The 13876-nt window shown below is 39.9% G+C and overlaps 1 protein-coding gene across 10 annotated transcripts in view; it reads right to left on the bottom strand.

The window, feature by feature from the left end:
- Positions 1-13876, bottom strand: part of CERS3 (ceramide synthase 3) — a 123082-nt gene that overhangs the window by 94396 nt on the left and 14810 nt on the right. For 2 of the 10 annotated variants that reach the window (XM_025437926.3, XM_025437929.3), the window contains one exon: positions 2075-2191. The exons of 6 other annotated variants lie outside the window; for them this stretch is intronic. The gene's annotated coding sequence lies outside the window, so the exon portion shown is untranslated. Of the gene's footprint in view, positions 1-2074; positions 2192-12316; positions 12433-13876 lie in introns of all 10 variants that reach the window. 2 more of the 10 variants (XM_025437927.3, XM_025437928.3) reach the window with 2 other exon arrangements.

Raw genomic sequence — 13876 nt, 5'->3', positions numbered from 1 at the left:
CTGACTCTTGAGAAAAAAGGCAAAGTTCTTTCCTGCCTTCAGGCATGTGCGTTGGACTATTCTTCCTGCCTTTTACCCTTTACCCATCTTCACCCAATTCTCTCCTCCTTATCCTTCAAGCTTCACCTTAAACCTCCCTAAGATCTCCATCAAGATGCTCCATGACCCCTGCTCCCCCACTGCTCCAAATCTAAACCAAGTACGGCCATCGCTCCATGGTCTTTTCCTTCATAACCTGTATTAAATCTGTAATTATATGTTTGTATGTTGATTTGATTGAAGTCTGGCTCCTTCCTCAGACTTCAAGATGGAGGAGAGTAGGCATGACACTTGTTCTACTCACAACAGCATCCCTACATTGGCATACGGTAAGTGTACAAACAGTAAGCCCTCAATAGATACTAAGGGAGTCAGTATACAGCACAGTGGTCAAGCACATGGATTTTGGAGCCAGACTGCCTGGGTTTAAGGCCTCATTCTGGCTTCAGACAACTAACTTAATGTCAGTTTCTCCATCTACAAAACAGAGGTGATAACTGCACCTTACTGATAGGGTTGTTAAAATGATGAAGTTCGTAAATAATTGTAAATCACTTTATCACATGCCTATTAAATAATCAATTGGAGTCAAGCTCTTAAATACCATTTTCCCCTCTAAAGAGAGGAGCTAAATGAACTTTGAGGTCCTAAAATTCTATAACTGACACTTGTTAAATGAAAAGAAGTTATTTTAAAATAATACAGTGCTGTGATATAGTTAAAACTAATACATTTTAAAAACAGCATCAATTATACCACCTCTTAGGGTAATACAGTTTAGCAGTCACTAAAATGTTCAAGCCTACCTTGGAATATATGTGAAACTGGACAAAACTTGTATTTAGGCTATAGTTAAAATATAACACTTCAGTGTTTATAATAATTTTTTTAAAAATCTGGAATGTGTAAGTACATTTTGAAATGTTAACTCTATGCAATAACATTCAGCTACTACTGAAAATTTTATTTGCCAACATGGGAAGTGTTTAGTCATGTGAAAAAACAAAATTCAAAATTATATCTTTAATATTATGATGGAATATGATCTCATTATTATAGTGCTTTATACATATACGTCTAAGTGTATGTGTATAAAGGCAAACTTGAAGGAAACATGAAAAAATGGTAAAAATCTTGGGGTTGAAAAGTTTTAAATTATTGTTACTGTTGACCCAATATTAGGAAAACTTATAATTGATTTATTATTAATGACTCAAGTCAACAAAGGTACATTTTGTTCTAAAAATCATGCAATCATACAATCCAGCCCTATAGAGATTAAGAAACTGAGTCCCAGGGAAATACAGGTGCCTTGTCCAAGCAAATCCAGGAAAGTCAGTGTTTTCCCAATACACACAATTGCCCCTTACTAAAAAGTGTTACTAAGGTGATTTATTTTGCATTAACATTTTGAGAGAATAATTTTTTCATGTAAATGTTTCATATACAAAAGCTAATAGCTGATTTGAAGTAAAGCAAGTTTGTTATCTATGTAAAACGTCTCTCAGTCTTCTTCTTATTCATGCAAAACCTAAATACCAGAACCTTCTGTACTCTTAATAATTTCAGAGAAAATAAAGTGTGCTTCCTAGTCAGTATAAAGACAAGATCTTGAGATCTATCTATAAACTGACTTCAGGGACACCTGGGTGGTTCAGTCAGTTGAGTGTCTGATCATGAGATCATGAGATCGAGCCCCACGTCAGGAGCCACATTCAGTGGAGCAATGGAGCCTGCTTGAGATTCTCTCTTTCCCTCTTTCTGCCCCTCCCCCCTCTAAAAAACAAATAAAGAATAGAGTTGAACTAACTTTAGATTCTGAAGATAATAAACATATGACAGAAAATGCAGTTTAAGGAGGCCGCATTCACCAAAATGTCATTCTTCCAGATACTCCTTCACCTTTATCACATCTCTGTTTGATCTTTGGCCCAGTCACTAATTGACAGAGATTGCTAAAGCCCAGATCAAGGCCAGGAAAGCAGTAAGTGGCCAAGGAAGTTTACTTAGACTGGTAACATGGATAGAGACTTACAGAAAAACAGGTATGAAATTGGCAGGATGTGAAACAAAATTCCAGAACAGATAAGTCTTAGAAGAATGTAGATCCTAGAGTCCAAAGGGAATGGATCCAAGCAGATTAGGAGGGAATCTATGAGAAAGTGACATAGGATCAACTGTTCATAATTCTGTCTTCAAAGGCAAAATTCCTTCCCCCCTTTTGTTTTGTTTTTTAGTTAAATTTAGAAGTCTACAATGTAAATTAATAGCAGGGTGACTAGGGAATGCTGTTGCAATGTAAAGAAATTTTAACCCAATTAGCATCATGTCAGCATCTTCTTCCTAATTCCTATTAAATATTCTGCTCCCCTCCACCAAGTCCTTCCTCACAGCTCCCCTCCCTAGCCTGGTGAGTCACACATCTTGCTCCACAAATTACCCTGTCATTAGTCTCAGGCACAGTGAGTGATGTAGACAAGAGCAAGGGGGCTGGGAACCTTGCTGACAGTGACTCACTCACAGAAAAGCCTGGGGAAAGGCACTGATTCTGTCTTAATCTTCCCATCTGAGAGATGAGAGGATTGGCCTTAGAGTCTGCAAAGCCCTCTTGAGCACCATTGAAGAGTTCTGCAGGAGCTTTCCCACTAGCTAGTCCCAGGTAGGAAGAGTCAGCAAGACCACCACACACTGTCTATAATTAATTAGTAAAATAAAAAACAAAAAAAAACAAGAAACAGTGCAGTGTTTCACATACCACCTCAAAGAGCCGAAAACCTTGAGAAAGAACTATGAATGTAGAGTCAGAAAGCCCAGGTCTGAGCTCCAACCCTGCCCCTTAAAACTAAGTGAATTTGGGAGGGGGGCCTGGGTCGCTCAGTTAGTTGAGTGTCTGACTTTTGATTTCTACCCAGGTCATGATCTCAGGGTCATGAGATAGATCCCCACACTGGGTTCTGGGCTCTGTGTTCAGCAAGGAGTCTACTTGGGATTCTCTTTCTCCCTCTCCCTCTACCCCTCCTACCCCGTTCCTTTCCCTTTGCCTCTTTTTCTCTAAAATAATAAATAAATAAATCTTTTAAAAAAGATTTTATTTATCTATTCATGAGACACACACAGAGAGAGGCAGAGACACAGGCAGAGGGAGAAGCAGGCTCCATGTAGGGAGCCTGATGTGGGACTCGATCATGGGACCCCAGGATCATGCCCTGCCAAAGGCTGACACTCAATCACTGAGCCACCCAGGCATCCCTAAATAAATAAATCTTAAAAACAAAACAAAACCAAAGTGAACTTGGGCAACTCTCTGAATTCTTGGCTAGCTCACTTGCTCTATAGTGCTACTTCTACCTTCCACAAGGACCTATTACAGATTAAGAGTGATTTGGTATGTATAAATATCTGAACAGAGTAAAGTGCTGGATCTATGTTACAGAGTCACATTAACTTATCATCTTCACCTTACTAGGTCTGGGCAAGAAGCTGATGTCAGGCTGGTTTAAACAGTAAGATTAAGTGCTAAGTTTAAAAAGACTCCCCAAGGGAGAGTAATGGGACAGACACCCCTGTCCCCTTCCAGGTGCACTCTCTCCACCATCTCCACACTTCTCGCTGCTGGTAAAGGTAACTGATTTCATATCCTTCTTTCAGTAAGGGAAGCCTTCATAATGGGTACACCCTCGGCTAACCTAAACAGAAAACCTAGGGAAGGTAGAGAGGCTATACCACACAGTGTCATCTAGTTCAGACCTTTCAAATTATCAGACTTACCTGAGGTGATACCCAGACCACCCCCATGACACCCTGGGGTAGAATTTCTAGGACAGGACATATGTTAATCCAAGGCCTATAGGTTTATCAAGGAAGAGGGGTTTGGGACTCTGAATCCCCATCTTCACCCCTTTCCAGCTACCTGCGCTAGGTGAGTATGTGACTTATTCTAAGCTTTAAATTCCTCATCTGTAAAATATGTATATTTGTTATTTCCGTACAGACTAGGTCAGCATTAAACAAAGTCATGTGTCTAAATCACCATGTAACTTGCGGCATATAGTAAGTGCCGTAGGTGTTAGGATGGTCACTATTTACATTTCCTCATCAATGGCACCATGCACTTGCAGGTGGCCCATCACTCAGCCCTCATTCACTGATTTCCTCTAATACCCTCGTCAGCATGAAGGTTGCCTGGACTGAGTGTCAGTAAGGCAGTAGCTTTGCTGAAGCATGAGTGACACTTGGTGGGGTAACTCATTTCCTCAGTGACAGCAGGATTTCTTACATAACTGGAACCTGATGTGGGCAGTGTCACCAAAGGAATCATTTTATGAAAGACAGTATAGCTTACAGAAGGGTGTGGGGCCACATCTTGATCAAGTAGGAATTGTGTACATCCTTCTCACAGGAGAAGGAGGAGGATGCTGAGTTACTTTCAGGGAAGGTCTGGGGTTACCAAGGCACACTGATGAAGCAAGCCCCCAATTTTAATGTTTTAAAAATGTACACTTATGTAATGTTTAAAGGCAGGGTTTCCTGTCACGCTGCCTGCTGCCCCCACAGAATGAAGCACTCTTTGGAAAAGAACAAGATGACAAAGATTCTAGTAATCTTCAGATGAGGGTGAGGTGCAGTGGGTGGGGGAACATACAGTAGAGGGCAAGAAAATGGGGAAGGAGTGCAGGAAAGAAAATCTCGATTGCATGTTCTCAACAGTTTTCTTCTTAACTCTGAAATCACAAAAAAAGTTAGAACAATAAAAGGCAAGATTTCCCTATGGCCAAGAACTGCTGGTGTAGGGCTGGGAGATTGGCACCTGCTGGAAGAATCAGTTTCTGCTCCCTGCTTTGTTTGTCAATGGCCACCAGCCCTTGTTATTTATTCATCATAAAAAAAAATAATTCATAAGATCTCCAAACTGAGCAGAACAAGTCATTCCTATCCAGTCTCTAGCTACTGCAAGAGGCCCCTTAAAGAAAAATACATATGTCTAACACTCATATTTTAAGTAGATGGGGGAGAGACAGAGACAGAGATCAAGAGAGACAGAGACTTATTCAGGGCATCTGCAAGGTCTAGTACATAGGGAAAATAGGTCATTTATTCATTCTTCTGGCTTTGATTAATGATTAAACCTATGGCTTCAAACTGAGAGCTATTTTGCCTGCAAAAGTGTCTGGAAGGAGAAATATCCTGGATATATTGTATGAAAATATAACATATTATTTAAAAAATAAAAATTTCAGAAAAAAAAATTCAGGGCACCCAGGTGGCTCAGTTGGTTAAGTGTCTGACTTTGGCTTGGGTCACAGGGTCCTCGGATCAAGCCCTATGTCAGGCTCTGTGGTCAGTGAAAAGTCGGCTTCTCCCTCGCCCTCTGCTCCTTGCTCAACTTGTCCTCTTTCTTTCAGATAAATAAATAAAATCTTTTAAAAAAATCCCTGGGTTTCTAGACTTTTCAAACAAACATTCTTTTCAAGAGGATATCCTTAACTTTCTCTCCAATATATTTTTATAAAAATTTCATTCTGGGGGACCCCTGAGTGGCTCAGTGGTTGAATGTCTGCCTTTGGCTCAGGGCATGATCCCGGAGCTCCACGATCAAGTCCTGTGTCTGGCTTCCCGTGAGGAGCCTGCTTCTCCCTCTGCCTGTGTCTCTCATGAAAAAATAAATAAAATCTTAAAAAAATTTTCATTTCAGTCTCTGATTTCTGTCTATTAATACAAATCAATGCTATGAATAAGAGAAAACACCATAGACATAGACACCGTAACATATGTAGACACTGTAGACACCGCTAACATATGTAGAGTTTCTTACGTCAAAGCCACACATAGCACAAGGCCAACTCCTTTTTCTCTGGAGGACAGAAGTTGAACATGGGCCAGTGTGATTGTCTGGCTCCTTCTCTATTGATCCTGATTTGGCATTTCCAGTTTCCTAAGTCTCCTTTTTTTTAAGTTCTTTTTCTTTAAGCTAAGATTTATTGGCTATTTCCTCAAAATTTGTTTTTGTCAAGGAATATAGTTGGCCAAAGTGCTACTGGGAATGGCGAGTCTGAATTTGGCCCACATGTGAACCCAGAGAAGAATAGAGGTAGGATTGGAATAGACATGACCCACAAGGCAGGTTGCTGACTCCATGTGCCATATGAAGGGATTCAGAGTTCCTCCTCTGTGTCATTTGTTTAGTGAAATTTAAATATGGATGTCTGAAGGTCATTGTGAAAGAAAGGAATGCCCTGAAAGAAAGTGAACAGAAGGATCCCATGATATTCAACAGCAAATATCCCAGGTGCAAGTACTGTCTGAAACATACATAAAATAGACTGCTCTAAATTTGTGTCCAGTCTCTTAAAATATACCAAGCGATCTCTAGCGGATACCAAGCGATCTCTTCACCTCAGTGAAGTCCTTTTGTTCAAGGGGAAGGAGAGCCCTTGAGGCTTCTCTTCCCTGCCAAGTAAAGCTGTTTATCAGTAAATTTTTCTTCCTGATCGTCTATGAGGTTGGGAATGTTACTCAGCTGCCACCTTAGGAAATCTGAGCAATTTCAACCTTTGCCATGCTGTCAGGTGGATGTTTACAGGGTGTGGTGGCAGAAGAGGAGTCACATTTACATATTCCACAGCAATTCTGAAATCGCTCAGCCTCTGTCACTCTGTCATGCATCAATCAGTGATATCATCGAGTACTATGTACAGAGGACGCTGAGCTTCTGGCCCAGGAGCAGCTCCACCTTTACACTATGGCTTTGTTTGAAAAGACCCCACTCCGGACTTCCTCTGGTCATACATCTTTCCCACTGGGTGAGGAGTCCATAGACCCAAGGCCATATGCCCACCCACACACCATACCCCCTTCCTAGACTTGCTAGGGGTAAGTAGGACCTGAGAATTCCCTGCCTAAACACCTCTAAGTCCACTTCCAAGGCCTGCATGGGCCCTTCCTCAAGTCTGTCCTCTGAAAAGTGACAGCACATTATACAACTAGGCCCAAGGATGGCCAAAAGGAGACTGTTGGGGAGGAGACAAAGAGACTCCCACTTGGACACACACACAGGGTTGTCTGCACACATGTGCACTGGGCTTTTAGCTAAGCAGGACAAAAAGAGGGCCAGGCTGAGGGCTGGACAACTCCACATTACTCTTGCCCTGGGCCCCTCCAATGTTAGGGGCGGGCCTGTCCACAGGGCCTCAGGGTAGGTCTGCAACTCTAGAGGTCCCAGGAATTCTGGAAGCCAAAGATCCATGCAGGCTGAGCAGCCACCAGAGGAGCTGGTAGCATGACCCAGACAGAAATCCTCATGTAACTTCTGACTGTCCAGCTGAACCACACTCCTCCCCAGAGAAAGCACCTTCCTTGTTAGCAGAAAGTAGTTTATTCACTCTGGCTTCCCCCTGCTTCCCCATCCCCCCACTATTTACTCTCACCTCACTAGAAAGCAGGCAGGGGAAATATATTTGTGATTAATGGGGTTAGTGTTTAGCAAAATTTTGATAAGAAGGTATAGAAAAGTATAGGCCCAAGGAGGGTGTGAAATGGGGGCGTGCCTTTGTCCTGAACCCCTTTTGCCTTTTCTACTGATCCGTTAGGAATTGGTTAGGTGGGAGGTGGGGTGAAGGCCCCATGCCAGCAAGGACTGTTGGTGCAGGTGAAGTATGAGGAACGTGAATCAGATCCCCAGCAGCTGTGCTATCTGCCTTCGCAGCTGTAAACTGGGAGTGATAGCACTGTCTCTTCAGAGACCATTACAGAAGTTCAAGGAGACGCTCACAATTACAACTCACAACTCTCCTGCATATCACCATTAATGTAATTCTTTCACCAGCATTTGCTCATTGTATCCTCACCACAATGATAATTATTCATACCCCCCAAATTTACAGATGCAAAGAGAAGTTTAGAGGGATCAAGTGACTTGCTCCAGGTAACATGGAGCCAGACCCAAAGTTAGGCACTGAGGGTACTGGTACTTGACTTTGCCTTTCATCAATATTTGTGAACATGCACTATGAATAACTCTTCTTCATACAGATAATCATTCTCAATTGTCACCTTTGATGACTTTGAAGAAATGTGTTTTTGAAAGCCCTTCTCCCACAGTGGGGAGACTGAAAGCTGGAAACCTGCAGGACAAACAGAGCCAACTCTCTTCCTTCAGACTGGAAAGGAGGCTTGGGGAAACGGGAAGGGGAGGGTAAGGAGGGGGCCAGGCCAGAGCACAGACATGGCAAATGGCAAATACCATCTAAGCTAGTGGAGCTCTTTGCCACCTGGTGCTGTGGAAGGAAACTTTCACTCAACACCTCTCGAGAAGAAAAGAGCATGGATCTACAGTATATCATAGAGAATAACATGATACTTGCCTTGCCCCAAACACCTCTCCCCCCGGAACACACAAAACGATACCATATAGTAAGAAAGCTCTGGGTCACAGACATAGTTTTCCAAGATCACAGTTAAGAAAACACAGTAGAGGTAAAATAAAATAAAATGTAAATAGCAGTAATTACCTTGAGTATATATGATAGCTTTCTGTGAAGGGATTCAAGAACTATATATATGTATATATGTGTATATATATATATAAATAAAAGTTTTGCCTTTACTTTCATAACATCCCTGCAGAAGCAGAAAAGGGAAACATAATCAATCGACTACATAGTTTATGCCCATAAGTTTCCTTCTGGTTCTAAAACCCTAAGTTGGATTTACAAATCGGTGGCAGAACTTGGTGGAGGCTGACCTGGGAGTACCAGTCAGTTTCTTTTGCCCTGCATGGTGCTTTAAAATAAGTTGAGCTGAATCTAAACTCTAGGAATTTTCACATAAAAATCCGGATTCACAGCCTCATTTGAAAAACAAAAGAAAACAAAACAATAAAATCAGAAGACCTGGCAATTGTCACAGGACCTGCAGGCCTTAAGTGAGGCATAAGCTTTATCATCTGGCCCTATGCTCATTTCAGTTACCTACCGGCCTTCTAAGGCATTAACTTTGTGATTCCTTATGTCTCTAAGATTTATCAATGTGAATTATGCCTTCAAAGTCAGTGCAACTTAAGACAATAAGAGCTTAGCACTGCCTAGTATAGTGATTATAGTTATATCAGCACAGGGTTTTGGAAAGAACCAGTTGTGACTCACTCATTAGTGTCCTGGTTCTCAAAACTGGCTCTTTAGGGAGGATTACCTGGAAAATATTTTTAAGTCATTCTCTCCTTATTTCAAATCGCATAAATCAGGATCTCTGAAGGTGCTATCCTGGCATCTGTATTGTTATTGTTGCTTAACAAACATATTTAATAAAGCTTAAGGATGCACATGGTAAAGTAACAAATCACAAAAGTAAACACACCTGGGTTATAACCAGCATCCAAACCAAGAAACACGATATTATCAGCACCCCAGATACTCCATTTGTGTCTCTGCCCAGTTACTACCCCATTTTCTCCAACTATCCTAGCCTAACTTTGAACACCACAGATTAATGTTGCCTCTCCTTAAGCTTCATATGAACGGGATCACACTGACTACATTCTTTTGTATCTAGATTCTTTCCCTCAACATTCATGACTGAGACACATCTAGGCTGATGTGTGTACAGCAGCTGACTCATTTTCACTGGTGTTTAGTATTCCACGGTATGACTACCACAATCTATTTTTTCATTTTCCTGTTGGGGGAAATTTGAGGTTTGTTTTTTTTTTTTTAAATTGACGGCTATAACAAATAAGGCTACTCTCTGTGAATATTCTCGAGCATGTCTTTGGTAAACATATGTATTTATTTCTGTAGGGCAGTGGAAATAGTAGACCACAGGTATACATATGCTCTCATTTAATAGATCTGTTGACCAGTTTTCTAGGGCTGTTGTGCCAATATATACTCCCACATCTGTGTATGAGAGTTCCAGCTGAACATTCTCATCAACAAATCTGCTGTTGATCTTTTAAATGTTAGCCTCTTTGCTGGGTGTGTAGCAGTACTTTACTGTAGTTGTAACATGCATTCCCCTAATAGCCAATAAGGTTGAGCACATTTCATGTTTCTTGGCCATTTGAATATGCTCTTTTGTGAAGTACCTGTTCAGAATTTTGCCCAGTTTTCTATTGTGTTGGTCTATCTTTTCTAATGGACTTGTTTTCTTTATTCTGGATATGACTCCTTGTTGTTTATATGCATGGCAATATCTTTTGCAGTTTGTCTTTTATTCTTTTAATGGTAAACTTTGATGAAAGGAAGTTATTAGTTTTAATATGGTCCAATTTATAGATCTTTTCCATTATATTAGTACTCTCTATGTCTTCTTTAAAAAAATCACTGCCTACCCCAAAGTTATTAATATATCGTATTTTGTTATCTAGAATAGTCCTGTCCAATAGAAAAACAGTGAGAGCCAAATATGTAACTTAAAGTTTTCTTGTAGTTGCATTTTAAACAGTAAAAAAAGTGAAATTAATTTTAATAATGTATTTTATTTGACCCAACATATATATTTAAAATATTATCATTTCAACATATAATCAACATAAAAATTATTAATGAGACATTTTTATTTCTTTCTCTATAGTAAGGTTTTGAAATCTGTTGTGCATTTTGCACTTAGAACCTATCTCTATTGGATCAGCCACATTTCAAGGACTCAGTAGCAACAAGGAGCTAGCAGGTGCCATAGTGAACAATGCAGATCTAGAAATTATCATTTTATCTGCCAGTTTTACCTACCACACTTACTTTAACATTCATATGTGTATAAACTTTTAAAAGATTTTATTTATTTATTTTAGAGAGAGAAAGTACCTGCACATGAGCAGGGAGAGGGGCGGGGGGGGGGAGGGAAAGGGAGAAAATCTCAAGCAGACTCCCCGCTGAGCACTGAGCCTCACCATTCCAACATCATGACCTGAGTCAAAGCCATGAGTCAGATACTTAACCAACTGAGTCACCCAGGCACCCCAAGGTGTATAAATTTTGAGGTTAGAATCAAGATTCAGCTTATTTTCCCATCTGTATATTCAAAGGACCTTCCCTTATATAGAGTATCAGTGTTATCACAAATCAAAGGTCCAAATATGTAGAGGCTCATTTCTAGAATCTCCAGTCCATTTCATTGGTCAACTATGAGTTTGGCTTTAGCATTTTTTAAAAATGCTAGTTGATTCTTATATTCAGTCAGTATTGAGAACCACTACCAGGAGGTCACAAAATTTATTAGTAGCTATGACCAGAAATTTTTGAGTGAAGTGGAATGGAATAGAAAACATTGCTATGTACCAAGGATTGTTTTTTTTTCCCAAGGATTGTTTTATGAAATGTTTATTTCAGTTACTCTGTGAGTGTGTTTCTAAGCTGAGGTCTAAAAAGTATTTCTTACCATCAGTGATGGTCCAAAAAAAAAAAAGTTTGAAATCCACTATAATAGTGGATAGTAGTATTTCATCTGTGAAACAATTACTTGGGAAAATCCAGCTCACATATTATTTTATAATCATCATCTAAAATTGCTCTGAAGTTTTACTCTTACACATTTGGTGATAGACCTCCACACAAAGCAGATCTCCATTTATAACAAGTTAGGGAAGGCCAGTCATGGCTAGTGGAACAAGAGGAGCTCATGATAAAACCCTGTAACTCTGACCCAAAGTGGAATATGATAATGTGTCCGTGACACGAACATTGCAAAAGAAAATTGCTAATCTGCACAATTTGAGATTTGTTCAGCATCACTAGATTTTATGTTTTTCAAGTTTTAGTTGGATGTCAAACAAGAAAACAAAATTTGAGGGGAAGAAATTGAAACCAATTTAGTTATTAAGTGATGTTAAGTGACCTTTGTTATTGAAAAAATGCTCTCAATATTTGCTTGTATCTTGCAATGATTGTTTTATTGTTCAATCTGTGTCAAGATCAATCTAATCAACAACTATTTCTCGACTATCCACTAAAATATGTCTGGCAAAGGAGTCAAATTTTTTTAAAAAATGGACTTTGTTCTTTCATATAAGAACTCTATAGAGAAAAAATGGATTGTGGCATATGATTTTCCCTTGTTGAGTACTTTTTTTAGAACACAGATATAATAAATAAAAATGATTTCAAGCCCCTACATGTAATATTTTCTCTTCAAATAACCTAAGTACGTGCCTTGGCTGTAATTTTTACAGTTTTCCCATTAAGAGAGGAAGGAGAGATATATTTGATGGTCATTTAACAATATATACAAGTGTTGAATTGTTATTTTGTACACCTGAAACTCGTATCATGTTCTAAATCAATTATACCTCAATTAAAAAAAATAGCTGGAGATCTGTTTTCATTTCTCCCTTCTCCAGTCCTCACGACCACATGTCACATGTTTCAGGAGGCACAGCTATGAGATGGAAGAAGATAGAGCCATCTATTACAGGAGAAGAAAAAAGTATTGGTTGCACACCCACACAGTATACGTGTCTTTTGGTTTTGTTTTTATACGGTGCACCTGCACATGGAAGTGTGTGTGTGTGTGGGGGGGGGTGTATCAATCCTAAACAGATTTGGAAATGTTGATTAGATATCTCCATTTCTTGTTTTCCAGAAGATATAATTCAGAGATCAATAAAGAGGAAACTTCCCACTGAATTGAAATCTGCATATACCAAACATCAACTATGCATTAGGCCTCTGGTCTGTTCGACTTACTCATGAGCCCTCTCCATAGACTCTCTAGTGGCGAGGTGGGAAACAAAGAAGGAGAAGGAGAAGGGGAATGAGAAAGGGAAGGAGAAGGGGAAGGGGAAGGGGAAGAGGAAAGGGGAAGGGGAAAGGGGAAGAAGAAGAAGGAGAAGAAGAAGAAGTGGTTACTAAAACAAATCAAACCCCTTTAACTTTACATTTTTTACATTTGAGGGGAATGTAGACACTCGCAACTCACCAAGTTTTAAATTCTCATACTTAGGAAAGGTGAAATTTGTTTCAAGGTCACCCAAGCCAAAAGTCTGAGCTTTCTCAGACTTTAAGTTATGATAATAATGAAATTTGGGAATAACTGATTCAAAAACACAATGATTGGGAATCCCTGGGTGGCTCAGCGGTTAAGCGCCTGCCTTCGGCACAGGGCATGATCCTGAAGACCGGGGATCAAGTCCCACATCAGGCTCCCAGCATGGAGCCTGCTTCTGCCTCTCTCTCTCTCTCTCTCTCTCTCTGTGTCTCTCATGAATAAGTAAATAAAATCTTTAAAACAAAACAAAAAACACAGTGATTGCTGAAGTCCATTTATGATCAAACATCTGTCTACCAATAACAGAAAGCCCTATAGAGAATTTTGGCTGTTAAAGTGTTGTACAAGGTCAAAGATTCTTGATACCCCCATTCACTTGCCATTTGAAGGTTTTATATCTAAGCCTTATTTTATTTTAATTAGGTTTTTTAGCTTGGTTCATAATTTTAAAAAATCTGCTGCAAGATGCAATCTTAAGGCAATATATATAGTATGACCCACAAAATGATGAGATTGACTGTTGCATAGAGCTTAGGAAAATAAGCCTTGCTACTTTAGACAGGCTTCTTTCATAATGCCAATAGTCTGGTCTAGTCTAGGGCTGCCCCAAAGATATCTTCAATCATTCTGAGTCCTCCAAGTAAATAAAACAACAAACTTGGGTCATGTAGGACCAAAAAGGTTGGCGTACTGGCTGTGCAGGTGTTTCTTTCTTTCTTTTTAAGATGTCATTTATTTATTCATGAAAGACACAGAGAGAGAGGCAGAGACATAGGCAGAGGGAGAAGCAGGCTCCCTTCCCTGTAGGCAGCCTGATGCAGGACTCAATCCCAGGATCCTGGGATCCTGACCTGAACCAAAG

The sequence above is a fragment of the Canis lupus genome, chromosome 3 (genome assembly GCF_003254725.2).
Source record: "Canis lupus dingo isolate Sandy chromosome 3, ASM325472v2, whole genome shotgun sequence".
NCBI lineage: Eukaryota > Metazoa > Chordata > Mammalia > Carnivora > Canidae > Canis > Canis lupus.
The sequence above is the reverse complement of the archived record's forward strand: the minus strand, read 5'-3'. Positions and strand labels throughout refer to the sequence as shown.